This window comes from Sorex araneus, chromosome 2 (assembly GCF_027595985.1).
Source record: "Sorex araneus isolate mSorAra2 chromosome 2, mSorAra2.pri, whole genome shotgun sequence".
Classification (NCBI taxonomy): Eukaryota; Metazoa; Chordata; class Mammalia; order Eulipotyphla; family Soricidae; genus Sorex; species Sorex araneus.
In genome coordinates this window covers 89,005,561-89,018,691 of record NC_073303.1, presented here as the reverse complement: position 1 = coordinate 89,018,691, position 13,131 = coordinate 89,005,561, and the positions used below count along the sequence as shown (strand labels likewise).

The window sequence follows — 13,131 nt, the reverse complement described above, 5'->3', positions numbered from 1 at the left end:
AGGGCAGCTTAGTGACGTGTCATCCACACTAGCCTACCTCCCATAACCACCCCTAAGCACAAGCCCTGAGCTTTCACGGGGTCAGGCGGGGGCCTGCAGCACAGGGCATCTCAAGCTGCTGTACAGGCCTAGAGGTAAGAATATGAACAAAATCCCACCCTACTTTTCTACATGCCTTCATGGTACATAGAGGAATGTGCAAACGGAGGGGCGATCTCCTGACAATGTATCACGGAAATCCTGAGGATCACAGAGGCTACATTTTCGCTAAGCCCATGGAACAGATAATAGTCTTGTAGAATAGGTGGAGGGAGGCAGAAAGGCCAGAGACATAGCAGGAGCTGGACCCCAGTAGGCCTGGGTCCTAGTGACAGCAATGACTGGACTCACTGTGGCTGTGACACATGGCATCTCTTCTCAGTTTTGGGAAAGCAGAAAACTGGCTAAATGAGCTAAAAATGCCTCCCCACAGGGACATTCCTGCCTCCTCCAGCCTGTGGTTCGCAGGGGAGATGGGCAAACGAGATATAGTGCTATTTATTTCATCCAACCCCAGCCACATGCTCTCCGTTATTAGCATGTGGCCAGGGATCAGAGATATCCGTGTCCACACTCAGGGTCATGTCCCCAGAGCAGCAGTGACGAATGCAGGCAGTGAGGAGCAGGGATCAGAAAAGGCAGAGGGGATGTGCAGTCTTCCACCCAACCAGACCCCTATTCTATCAGATCCCACGTTCTGTGGGAACGGAGCAAGACTTAAGGGTGCTAGGTCACTGAGCAGAAGTGTTAGCTAACCCGTTGACCTCCTAATTGGCTCTGGGACATCTTCCTGGAGGCTTGCGAGAGGTGGGTCACTGGAATGGCCACCAAGTGCATTTTTGTGTGGCTTTGGTGAGGTTGCTGAGAAATCACAGCCAGATGTGAGAAACAGCAGGCGTGGTCTTTGTGATTTCTTCTCCACCAGTGTGTAAAGGCAGAGTTACAACTGGAGTTGGGCTGAGTGTCTGAGGGCAGGGTGTTCCGCTCAAGAACACACTGGGGAGATGAGGCCCCTGGTTCCTGAGCTCTCCTCTCCGTGGGCAGACTGCACCTCCCACGGCTGACTACAGTCATCTCAGAGGCTTGCTTCAAAGCCCACAGTTGGGGGTGAAACTGAGTGCCCCACCCGCTGCAGCCTGAGCTTTGCTGCAATCCCATCCTCCACCGAAATAGTGTAGCTGTTGCGGCTGCAAGCTTCATCTTCAATTCCAAGTGAGTGTCATTCATACACACAGACACAGACACACACAGACACACACACACACACACACACACACACACACACACACAGATTCTAGCAGACTGTAAGCCAACAAGTTCCAGCAAAGACCTCCTCCCTCTGCCCTTTGTGTGGGGAAGTTCCTGTGTCTTTGCTTTCTCCTACCACCCAGTCCAACTGGCTTCCGGAGCCCAGTCAGTCTCCATGATCAGAACTCGGAGACGCTCAGAACCATCCTGCTCCAGGTCTGCTCGTTTCCCCCTGTACCTCATGCTAATCCATTTTCTCTAAATCAGCAGTGCCAGCAGTCACCTTCCCAACCCTCCCTGCCGCAGGCCAGGGCCCCTGGGAGATCAATCTCCCCAGGAATGGCTTTGTCTTCGTAGGGTCAGAGAGCAAGAACCTCAACCTCCGCTCCTCTTACTCCGAACTGCTTCTCGGCGGCCCAAGCTCTTTTTTTGAATCTTCTGCACCTGTGTGCACATAGCCACCTAGAGTACACTCAGTTCCAAACCAGGACACATTTTCGCCTGCTTCTCACACTTTTCTCCCATCTGTCCCCACTGGAAATGTTACTCTCCCAGGTGTGCCAAGGTATTAATTAGAAGGTGGAGTGAAAAACAAACCGTGGAGATGGCACTGTGAGCTTGCCGGGTTGAATATTAAAAAACTCTGTGTGTGTGTGTGTGCATATGTTTGTGCGTGTGTGTGTGTGTGTGTGTGTGTTTCAATTTCTCTGAGTTCTGACTGATACCTCTCTTAAATGGGGATGTGTAAAACAGTGGGGAATAAGTATAGATTCATTAGATCATCTTCTTTATTCAAACCATCTGAATGTACAGAATGTACAGACACAAAATCTGCTCAAATTCACATAGGTAACAAATAGCATAAATAACAGTGTGTGTGTGTGTGTGTTGTATGCATGTGTATGTTGGGGGGATTCAGGCACACATATGTACAAGTGCTTGTCTAATTATCTTAGGGGTCTGTGTACATGTGTAGTTTAACCCAAGGAAGCCGGAATCTGTATAATTTAAATAACAAAGACTGACCCATTTTACAGCCAAACTCCTGTAGAACATAGTTTAGATGACTGTTTGCCTTCAGCCTTCCAGGAAATGTGAGGCTATAGGACAGCCATTGCATGTTATTGGCCACACTCCCTGGAAAGTCCCTACAACTGGTAAAAGCCTCTCACAACTGTGAAACAAATTCAGCCAGGATAAGGTTGGCTCCTTATGCTACACAGAAACATAGTATTTCTCCATACATTCAATTATATAGATGCATATTTACAGAGAGACATATATTTACTTATATTTAGGCTACCTAAATTGCAAGTACCAATTTAGTTTCGTCCACTATATTTTTGTCCTTTTATCTACTCAGACTAAAAGTACTGTGTAAAATAAACATTCAATAGCCACGGGCTGAAAAACTAGGCGTGACATGATCCTAGTAATGAGATGGTCACACTTATGTTGGTGCATTATGCATTTTAGTTAGGATGCCACCAGGACAGAGAGTGCTGCGCTAGCAGGAAGCCCCACAGGCAGGCAGTGACATGGCAGCATATTGCTTCCTACCTGACCATACAGTCCTCTCTAGTTCTACTGGGTCCAACATTCATGAGAATCCCCTAAGAATATATGAGCAACTCATATATGCCAGGCAAAGAGCACTCATAATGCAAGGGGATATAAGTAAGGCAAGGAACATTAGTAATTCAAAGGGTAGGGGGATAGCTGATGTAGGCCAAGACACAAAAGAAAAGGGAAAGAGAAATCCCCACCTCTAAGAGGAATTCCACCCACCACACTCAACACCCAAGGAGGAAAGAGAAGTCCCTTTAAAAGATGTCACCCAAACTTCACTTTGGAAGATAGTGGCAGTGACTTAGATTTCCTGCCATCGTATCAAAACAGACTATCTGAGGTCAACAAATTTTACTCTTCTATAAATGGTCAGGCAATAAGTACTTCAGACTCTGCAGGCTGTGAGTTCTCTGTTGCAATTGCTCAATTTGTGGTTACAGTCCAAATACAGCCAGAGACTATGCAAAAACAAGTTGACATAGCAGCATTTGCTGAAACACAATTTGTAAAAATGATGACTTATTACAGCTCTGACCTGAAGTCTGTCATCTCCTGTCCAAAGAAATCCTTGCCTTCCAAAATGAGCCACTTCCTTTACAAAATTCAGTATCTAGAAAATTTCTGAATTTTTTCAATTTCATTCCTATGACAGAGAGCTCATATCAGTTATATCACGTTTCAGAACCTTGAATTCTAACCTCTTGTTTTTATCTCTACCTCAGATGAGAGGATTAGCAATGGTGCATCCTAGAGATTCTGTGTATTAACTATGGAGGGCACCTACTGGCTTTGGTATTCAGTGTGACTGGTCACTAACTATTCAGTGATGACCTGCTGTGATGGGCACTAATCACATTCACTAACTGTGTTGGGTACTGACTTGGCTGACCATTATGTAGCGTGTTACAAAGAAAATATTTTTGTGCATCTTTCATCTGCTCTAGAAAGTAGAGAGTGATGTTGTTTTCTTCATTGTACAAGAAATAAAAGCTTTAAAGAATAAATTTGTGAAAAATACCCAAAACCTGGAGCAACAGCACAGCGGGTAGGGTGTTTACCTTGCACGTGGAAGACTGAGCTTCAATTCATCTGTCCCTCTCGGAGAGCCCGGCAAGCTACCAACAGTATCCTGCCCACATGGCAGAGCCTGGCAAGTTCCCCATGGCATATTTGATATGCCAAAAATAGTAACAACAAGTCTCACAATGGAGACGTTACTGGTGCCCACTCGAGCAAATTGATGAACAATGGGGATGACAGTTCGACAGTGTTACTCAAAACCAAAGTTTGGCATTTTAGACCTGATTATGATGTTATAAAGTCACAGTTATGAGGGAGACCAGGCAGGTTTTGCACCCAGACTTCCCTGAGAACTCTGCCTACAATCCTCTCCTACACCCTAATGTATATACTCTCCAAGAGGTTAATATTCCCTCCACAGGGTAAAAACCCTACCATATAAGAGGGGGTGACAGAGCTTATGGAACACAATTACCAAATCACTCTCCAAAGTTCCATTTGTCTCAAGAGCAGTAGCAGATAAATACAGAGAAATATTTCAGAAGAAGCAGCCAGTTAGGGGGAAAATCATATAAGATCATTTAAAGGTTACTGCCACAAGTAAATAGTATCACATTCAATAACTCTTCTGCAAAGTAGTGTATCTACACAAAAACATGTAAAGAGAGATGATAAAAGAGATAAAATTGGTGCCTAAACATTACTACACCTATGCATACATAGATATTTACAAATAATTTATTTATAAATATCACAACAGGAGGAAGCACTTGTGAGATGTGTGTTTATGGCTATCACTGTACCAAGCTCTTTCTCATTCCAGTCCATTCAATTCTGTTAAGACTCTCCACGGTAGGACACTTGCTATCTCTTTCCTGTGTATCCAAGAAGAAAGTAAGGCAGCCGGCCTAAGGCTGTACTGTGCTTGATAAAGGAAATGGGTGACATGGTGCCAGCTCCAGTTCTGTGTCCTAAGCAACACACCTGACCAATAGCCCCACTCCTCAGTGACAGAATCACAGTGGGAATGCGGAAGTGACCTATGCAGCTTTTTTCTGGTAATCTACCCAAAGGAACAAATCCACAGGCATGTTCAGAGCTCACTGGTGTAGGGGTGTCCCTTATTGTGCTTTTACAAGAAGTCAGAAATCAGAAGCCATGAGCAGGATGGACAGTGAGAGGAGAATGGAAGTAATGGAATCACATGGGACTTGTAGTGGGGGTCGGGAGGCACTCCTGCTCTAAAGGAGATGGAGCCACATTCGTGACTCAACAGAAACCAAGGCAGACCCTCTTTTTGGGTTTGATGTGCAGAGCATAGAGTTTCAGGTAGAGACAGGGGTCCAACAGGGATATCCATCACCAGCCTTGGTCTGGACAGCAGAGTTAGAGTTAGAAGACTATGTTTTTCTGCCTTGGTGTATACAAATTAGAAAATAAATTTAGAAAGAATTTGTTTTTCATCACTATAATTTAAAAAAATCAGCATCTAATAAGAATTAAGTAACCTAATTACTATAGTGGGTGACCACCATCATAACAAGTTTTCCCAAGAGGAACTTCCAGTGACCTTTAGAAAAAGGGCGGGGGCCTGGTCTGAATGGTTTCTTGAGGCTGGTATGGTCTGCACAGCCAAACCACAGACATCCACTTGGAGGCTCCAAAGCCACAGCTGCTGCCGCCACTGGCTCCTCCCTGGCCTTTGAGTCCACCCAGAGGACTAGCTGGGGGGGTTGCCTTTTAGCCATAGACATCTTCCCAGAATTTATCTGTGTGTGTGTTTAGGGAGTCACTACATGCATTTACTGGGCACATATAGTGTGTGCAGGGCTGTACACCAGAGGTGTGTAGTGAGAAGTATATTTGTGTATAGGTGGTATATGTGGGGGGTTCAAGGTGGATGTGGTATGTTGAGTTGGAATTTGTGCCATTACATAGCATGCGTATGTGCCTGTGTGATGTCTGTGTAATCATATATATATAATTTATATATAATAGTTTATATATACACACATATGTGTAAATGTATATATTTACATTTATAAATATAATCAGTGCAGTATGTTGTATGTGTGGTTTAAGTGTGTGTGTATATATATGACATGTTTGGCATGCTTGTAAGCCATATATGAAATGTGTGTATCTGGCATTTGTGTAGTGTGTCTGGTATTTGTGTGAATGATGTATTTATCTATACATAGATGTTTCTGTGATATGTATGGTATACTTTGATGTCTACTGAGTTGTGTGTTGTTTGTGTAATCTACATATGTGTGGTACATGTATGCATGTGGTTAAAACATGAATATTATTTATGTTCTATATGTGATATATGCAGGTGTACTATGTATGTGTGGCATGAGTGATATATATTTTGTATATAGTATATTTTAGGTGATGTTTTGTTTTCCCTGTAGGATACATGTGTATGGTATGTACATTATGTGTGGAGTATGTGTGCGCTGTGTGATGTGATTTTATATTTCAACATGATAATGTGTGTATTATGTAGAATGTGTCTATGGGATGTATAGAGATGTGATGTGTGTTTTTGCATTGTATATGGAGTATATATGTATTTGGTATATAATGTGTGTGTGTGTAGTGTGGTGTGTATGATGTGTGTGTGTATCCCGAATTTACTGCTGTCTCTGGGTCAGACAGTGGGATGTGGGGATAGGGGTAAGAGGCAGGATTGTAATCAGGAAGTCTGGGTCATTGGGGACAATGTCACCAACAGGGCTTTGTTCTCTGATAATTACAAGACTCAGGCTCATAGGAAGCTGGATACAAAGAAATCCTGAGGCTAGTCATGCCACACATTTGCCAAGAGTCAACCCAACCCTTTTGTTGTCATGGGTCTTCAAGGGGAGACTACTTCTAGAGTTTGTGGTGAATTTTGCTCAGGTGAGAGAAAAACTCGCCACACCACGGCAGCTGTGTGAGCTTGGGGCAGGGAAGTCACCTAGTCAAGCTTCCTTGTAAAGTATGAGTTACACCTCCCAAGTGCTTCTAGCTGCTGTCCCCCACCCCGGTGACCCCCCTGAATATGGGAGCCCCCTCCTACTTTAGGCCCTTTGCTTGGCCACTGCTTTTGTCTGGAAGACTGGCCCATAAATCTTGTCAGTGATGGCTGTTTCATGTCATTCCAAGCTGAACTCAATTTTATCTTCTCAAAGGGGCCTTCCTGTAATCTCCCCATACTTGTTAACCTGCTTATTTTCTTCAAAGCATCTATCACTGTATGAAATCACCATCTTTTTTTGTTTGATATTTAAATTACCTATCTTCCTTCCTTCCTGGAAATTCACACTAAAAGAAAACTACATGGGTTCATTCACTACCAGTACCTTGTACCTCAGAAAAATGTCTAGGAGATAGTTGGAGGTCAACAAACTTGTTTTGAATTTAAAAAAAAAAAAAAAAAAAAAACCTCTATAATACATACAAAGGGTCCTTGAAATATCCACTTATGAGGTGGCTTCTATAAAGGCCTGCTATAAAATTTACTCCAAATACATAAATTGTACTATTTACTGAAAACGTTTTGTACTACAGCAGAGAAAAGTACAAACCAAAAGGTTCAAGTGAACCTAAGAATGAATTCACTTAGCAGGGAAAGTGGACTGTGACCAGTCACATTAAAAATATAAGGGAGGCCATCTCGGTCAATATCAGACCCATTCCCCAGGCTAACCTCACTTGACAACACAATCTCCACGGAGTTGAGACCACAATGGGCTAGTTTTGTGCATAGAATTAAGCACTAAGAGAAATACAGAACCCAAGTGTGAATGCCAACATTTTTTTTCCAGTGAGAACCACATTGCACAATAAAATTCATGCCTCCTTCACACACAAAAAGTCTGTCGTATTGGCAAGTACGTTACGGAGTCAACAGAGTCACTGGAACAAAGATGTGTCTAAGCAGGAACCACAAACACATTAGCAAAAAAGAGGGAGACAGAAAAAGGTGACAACGTGCTCTTTGTCAAGGCGCCACATAAGCAGCTTTGCCCCGTCCACACTAACCTCACAGGCCAATGTGTAAGAGCTACAAATAAGGTCCAGAAAAGTTCCCCCGTCCATCTGAAGAGGGGAGTAAGGACCACCACAGAGTGGGCCCAGAATAGAAGTAGGTGGAGGCTCCCTCAGCTGTGGCCAGAAGCATTCCACAGGCTCGCTTAGAGCCACCAGATAAGCTATATAAAGGTTGTTTTGTGGCCACGACAGAGTCCTGGGTGGAGAGATCTCTTAATTACAGCCACTGCTCCTGCGGTCTGGCCCTGTCCACAGCTTCCGCCCCACACGCTGCAGAAAGCCAGACTGAGATTGAGTCCCCTGGGAACTTTTCGGCATAAAGACAGGCAGGAGTTGATGTGGTGACATGGAGTTTCTTCTCCGCATGAGCTCAGGGCCTGGGGACAGTCAGCCACGTGTCTTAACAGACCTTATGTGGAGGCCTCCTTCAAGGAGGCTACAGGGGGTGTGAAATACATCTGTAATAACAACCACTATTTGTTATTATTCTACTCTAAGTTTACAGTGATGCTTTTTCATTCGTATAGTGGAGACTTTATAATCACTATGAGCTTTTTTCCTCCATATATTGAATATAATAGCCAGTTGTTACCCTGTAGGATCCAAGACTGTGCTTAGCACTGGCAGGGTCAATAATTCAATACCTCATGTATTGTAAAAGGTAGCTGAAAAGGACTCAAATGCTCAGGCAATGGATTTTGAACAGAATGAAGACCATAATATTTGGTTTCCTGTGATCTTGGATAAATAAACACTTTAAGTTCCTTAAACTTCCATGTCATCAAAGATTAAATGGGAAGGAGCAGAAAGCTCACCTACAGAATTTGGATGAGACTTCGATGTCATGGTAGGTTTTAAAGTATTTTGTAAGCAATGGTATATAGATGACAGATAAAGGAAATGAGCATAAATACACAATGAAATGCTACTCAGTTATAAAAAATATAATATTTTGCTACTAAAAGCATAATGGAAGTAGCCTGAAGTCTGCAAAACAAAATCAATCAAAAGTAAAAAAGACAATTGAATCATTCACTTTTGTGTGCAATACAAGGATGTCATATTGGAAAATATGCAAAAAGAAACAAAATAATACTCCACTGATCAGTAAACACTGACAAAGAGAACTGAGATTATTCTAAGTAATAGACTGGGATTAAGAGACAAAAAGGGGCTGGGTGTTAAAATATGATGGTATGCTGGAGGAGGCATGTTTTCAGCATCATTAGGAAAAATAAAGTAAATGAAACTACAGTCCACTAGGATCAAAAGTAGAATAGAGATGCTTCTTAGCTATTCTACATTAAAGAGAACTCTGAACCTGAAGTAACAGCAAAAGGGCTCTATCTCCTACATTTGCTCCATTCCCAACCGCTATATTGGGGAGTAAAAGCACCCCAGTCTTCACAAATAAATCAGGTGTCATTAGACTGACAACTCCAACATAGGATATAGCACATGTTAAGCATACATTAAGACAAAGCATGTAAGCATAGAGTATATCATAAGTGTGGTAGAAAAGAAAAACACAAATAAGTAACTGTACCAAGACATCCTAATAGCTCAGACTAGGAATAATGAAATGCAATTAAAATGTGAATAAAGCTTTTAGCAGGATGTGGGATCTTGAAAACCAAAAGAACGTTCCAGGTTAAAGGGTGTCACAGGAGTACATGGACATAAGAATGGATTCTGCAATGGTCACACAAATTCAACCTAATCCCACACCTATCCCTACTCTCTTTCACATGGAACTTCCTCCTCCATTGCACTTCCAGACCAAAATAGTCATGGTTCCTAGACCCCAATTTGTGTGCTGCCTTAAGACTAGGGGTGAGAATACAAGATTTCTGTATCCAACTCTAGGTCCCGTGCCTGGACCTAAAGCTCAGCTTATCCTATGAAAGGGGAGCCTTCTATAGCTCATAGCTTCCCCTCCTCCCTTTGTAGACAGGCTGAATGGTCAGAAAGGTTTCTAAAGCAAAAGGAACATGCTTAGTTAATGTTAGAATAATCGATTACACCAATATTAAAGGTATATGGGACAGAGTAAGGAAGATGGAGGAAGAAGAGGGGGCCCCACAATGACCTTCACATATAATGTTAAATTTCTAGTAGTCTCAATGAAATTAGTAAAAAAAAAAAATTAACGGTATTAGTACATTGTATTTGATCCAGAATATCATTCTATCATGCAATTAACATAAGAATAAATTTGTAAGATGATTTACTCTTTTTGTCTATATTCCATCTACAAAATCCAAAGGTACTTATGGTACTTGTCAGTCTAGGTCAGCCCTCACATTTTCTTAATGGCCAACCATGCTGGGCAGCACAGTCCTGTCCATCCTCACCCAGACCCATGGAATATGTATTGAAGGTCACAATTTGTACATGGGCAAGTGATGCTTCATGACTGCTCCTCCTCTACATTAGGAGATCAGTGGGTTTCATTCCCAACACCTCAGGGTCTCCTGAACACATCACTGCATCTTAGGTACCAAGCATTCATAGGGATAATTCAATGTGTAGTCACTGAGTCAGTGACTAAAATATTTGCATTAAATCAGGTGTTGGCACAATGAAGGCTGGGTGTTTGAGGCTAAAAGAGTGGAGGGATTATATTGAATCTAATGACTACTACAGTGTATGGCTGTTAATGAATGAATGAGTGGGTCAGCTCTATTGAGTCACTGCTGTACTAAACTCACTCAGAGTTAGACAGTAGTTCCCCAGACCATCGATATGAAGACTACTGAAAATAGTGCCTCTTTGTGTTGAGGTCACTCAAGGGCATTTTCTATGTAACCAGGGATTCCTGGTTCTTTGGATTTTTGTGTCATCCCTTGATTTAATCTTACTACCTATTACACCATGTTTCTGCTAGCAATTTTGTTTTCCTTTGTTTCTAAGGAAGCAGTTATATGGGGATCTGGATTTGTTTGCAACAGGAATAGAGCAGGCCCTTGCCTGCAGACAGCTGTATTTACAGAAGCAGATTCCTTTCAAGTATTGAGTATCCACTTACATATTTTAGGCATTTAGAGAAGCAAGGAGATAGAGAAGTTGTGACTTCTTCCTGAAACTTGGATGATTGTAGTGTTCAGGGCTTGCCTGCTTTTGCCTTCCCCTCCCTTCCCTCCAATCCCTTGATTTTCCTGTATTGATCAAATCCTTTTCCTTAAGGGAGTGGGTGTGGTATCTAACTCCTCCACAAATAGGTAGTGCCTATTTCCAGGATTGGTCTAGAAACATTCGGGTGGCCTACCCAGGCTAGGGTGGATCTACACCTGCTGGGGCAGAATCTCCTGTCCTCCTGGCTCTAGTCACTGAGAGCCTTTTTGTGCGAACAGCTCTCTCTTTTCAGCATTTGGTGAAACCTCTTCCTTTTGTTTACTGTGAAGCCAACATCTAATTCTCACATGGGCCTGGTCATGCCATGTTTGTACAAACCCTTCAAAACCTCATCTTAGCACACAAAGTGTCACTAAAACATGACAGGAGGATAAAGCCACCCACCCGCCCATTAAATCTGGACTCAGGGCCCATTGCAACTGGTTGACTGCATTGTGCCACTCATAAACCCTTTAAAGATCCTGCTGTTCACCCTGGTCTTTTTGAACCACTTCCTTCAGGTAGCTCCTCTTCATTCTTAGGATCATAATCAGGATCAAAGCACGACCCTGCTTGTGAGTCTCTGTGTACCTTTATTAAAGTCAACCCCCAGTATCACATTTTCACACCTTCAGAAAGGTTTCTTCTTTTTTTTATGGCAACCACGAACACTCTGAACTCAAGATTGTGTCTTATCTTTATTTACATGCCAAGGCCACACAAAAACTAGATCTCCAGTAAGGATCTGTAAGTAAATGCATGGAAATAAAATGAGCCAACAGACAATAGACTCACAGTGTGGAAGAGAAAGCAAGACATGCAGTCTCAGACACAATTTCTCACCAAGCCCAGTCCCAGTGACACCTCTCACTGCCAATTCCAGCTTTACTGTTCCTGTTTCAAGGCTGCCCTGCACCTAGCAAAGTGTACAAAGAGGATGGCTGCCCATCAACCAAGGTGACCTCAAATGAGCAAAGGTCACCCAGTGCAATTGGCAGAGGCAGAAGATGGAGACTGGCAGGTGCATGAGAAAGCTGCAGTGTCCTTGCTGTTCCAAGGAGCAGGTTACCCTAAGAATGACACCCCCCGCCCCCGCGGGGTTCTGGAGGTCAACCTCCCTGTTCACAGCCTAGGATCATCATTGTTAAATGTTGTCATCCCCTACTTTTCTTCCTTCTCCCATCTCCACCCACAAACAACTTTCCAGACAAATAATTTAGAGGCATTGGGTTATCTTAGAGCCCAACAGAATTTTGCCTCTGGGATCAGCTGCACCTGGACCAACCATCTCTAAATGACCAACTCTCAATGCAGAGACAGTTCCAGAACGTGTTGGTTGGCTCAGATGACCACTCCTTGCAGGTGCTGGGCTGAGACCTTTGTGGGTGGTAACTTCACCAGCCCTGAAAAGTGATCAGTGCTCCCAATGGTTTAGTCAGGGCTTCTTGAACTTTCCTCATCAACAATCTTTCATACTCAAGAAATGTTTACATAATCCTAGGTCTAAAGGTATACAAAGGATTACAAGTCAAACGTTTACCGATAAGTCATAAGCAAATGTATTTTAAAACAAATTTCTAAAATTTTCCTGCCACCCCTGCCTTCAGTAATCTGACCCCATAGAGGGTCCCCACCCACAGGTTAGACAGTTAAGGCTTAAATGAACATGTGACTCCAAGCCACTTAACTAGCCCACAAAGGTTTCAGAGGTGGGTGGAGTGAGCTTCAGAACCCCACTCTCCGTTTTGTCCTCCACATCCGCCGGTTAGCTTGGGAAAGGACGGAAGAGGACCCTGTGGGGCAGCGCCACTCTGGGGAACAAGGTGCCACAGCATTCAGAGTCAAAAATAGTGACTCCGGCCACCTCTGCCACCTGTTAATCGTGTAGCTCCGGCCCCTTTTTGGGATAGCTGGGGCGATGTCACTGATCAGGGAGCCTCTACTCTGAGTCCTGGGCTTCTCTGTTTCCAGTTACCAGGGAGCTCGACCCCCGCCCTGACCCCGCCCACGCCCACCTAGGCGGCACTCAAGGACACCTGGCCCTGCCCACGCCCACCTAGGCGAAGCATAGACAACTTGACCTGCCCACAGATAACTGCC

General features: G+C 43.5%; 1 protein-coding gene across 1 annotated transcript in view; it reads right to left on the bottom strand.

Annotated features, from left to right (window-relative positions):
- The window catches only part of COL22A1 (collagen type XXII alpha 1 chain), a 259,447-nt gene that overhangs the window by 241,420 nt on the left and 4,896 nt on the right, over positions 1-13,131 (bottom strand). The gene's annotated exons all lie outside the window — the stretch shown is intronic.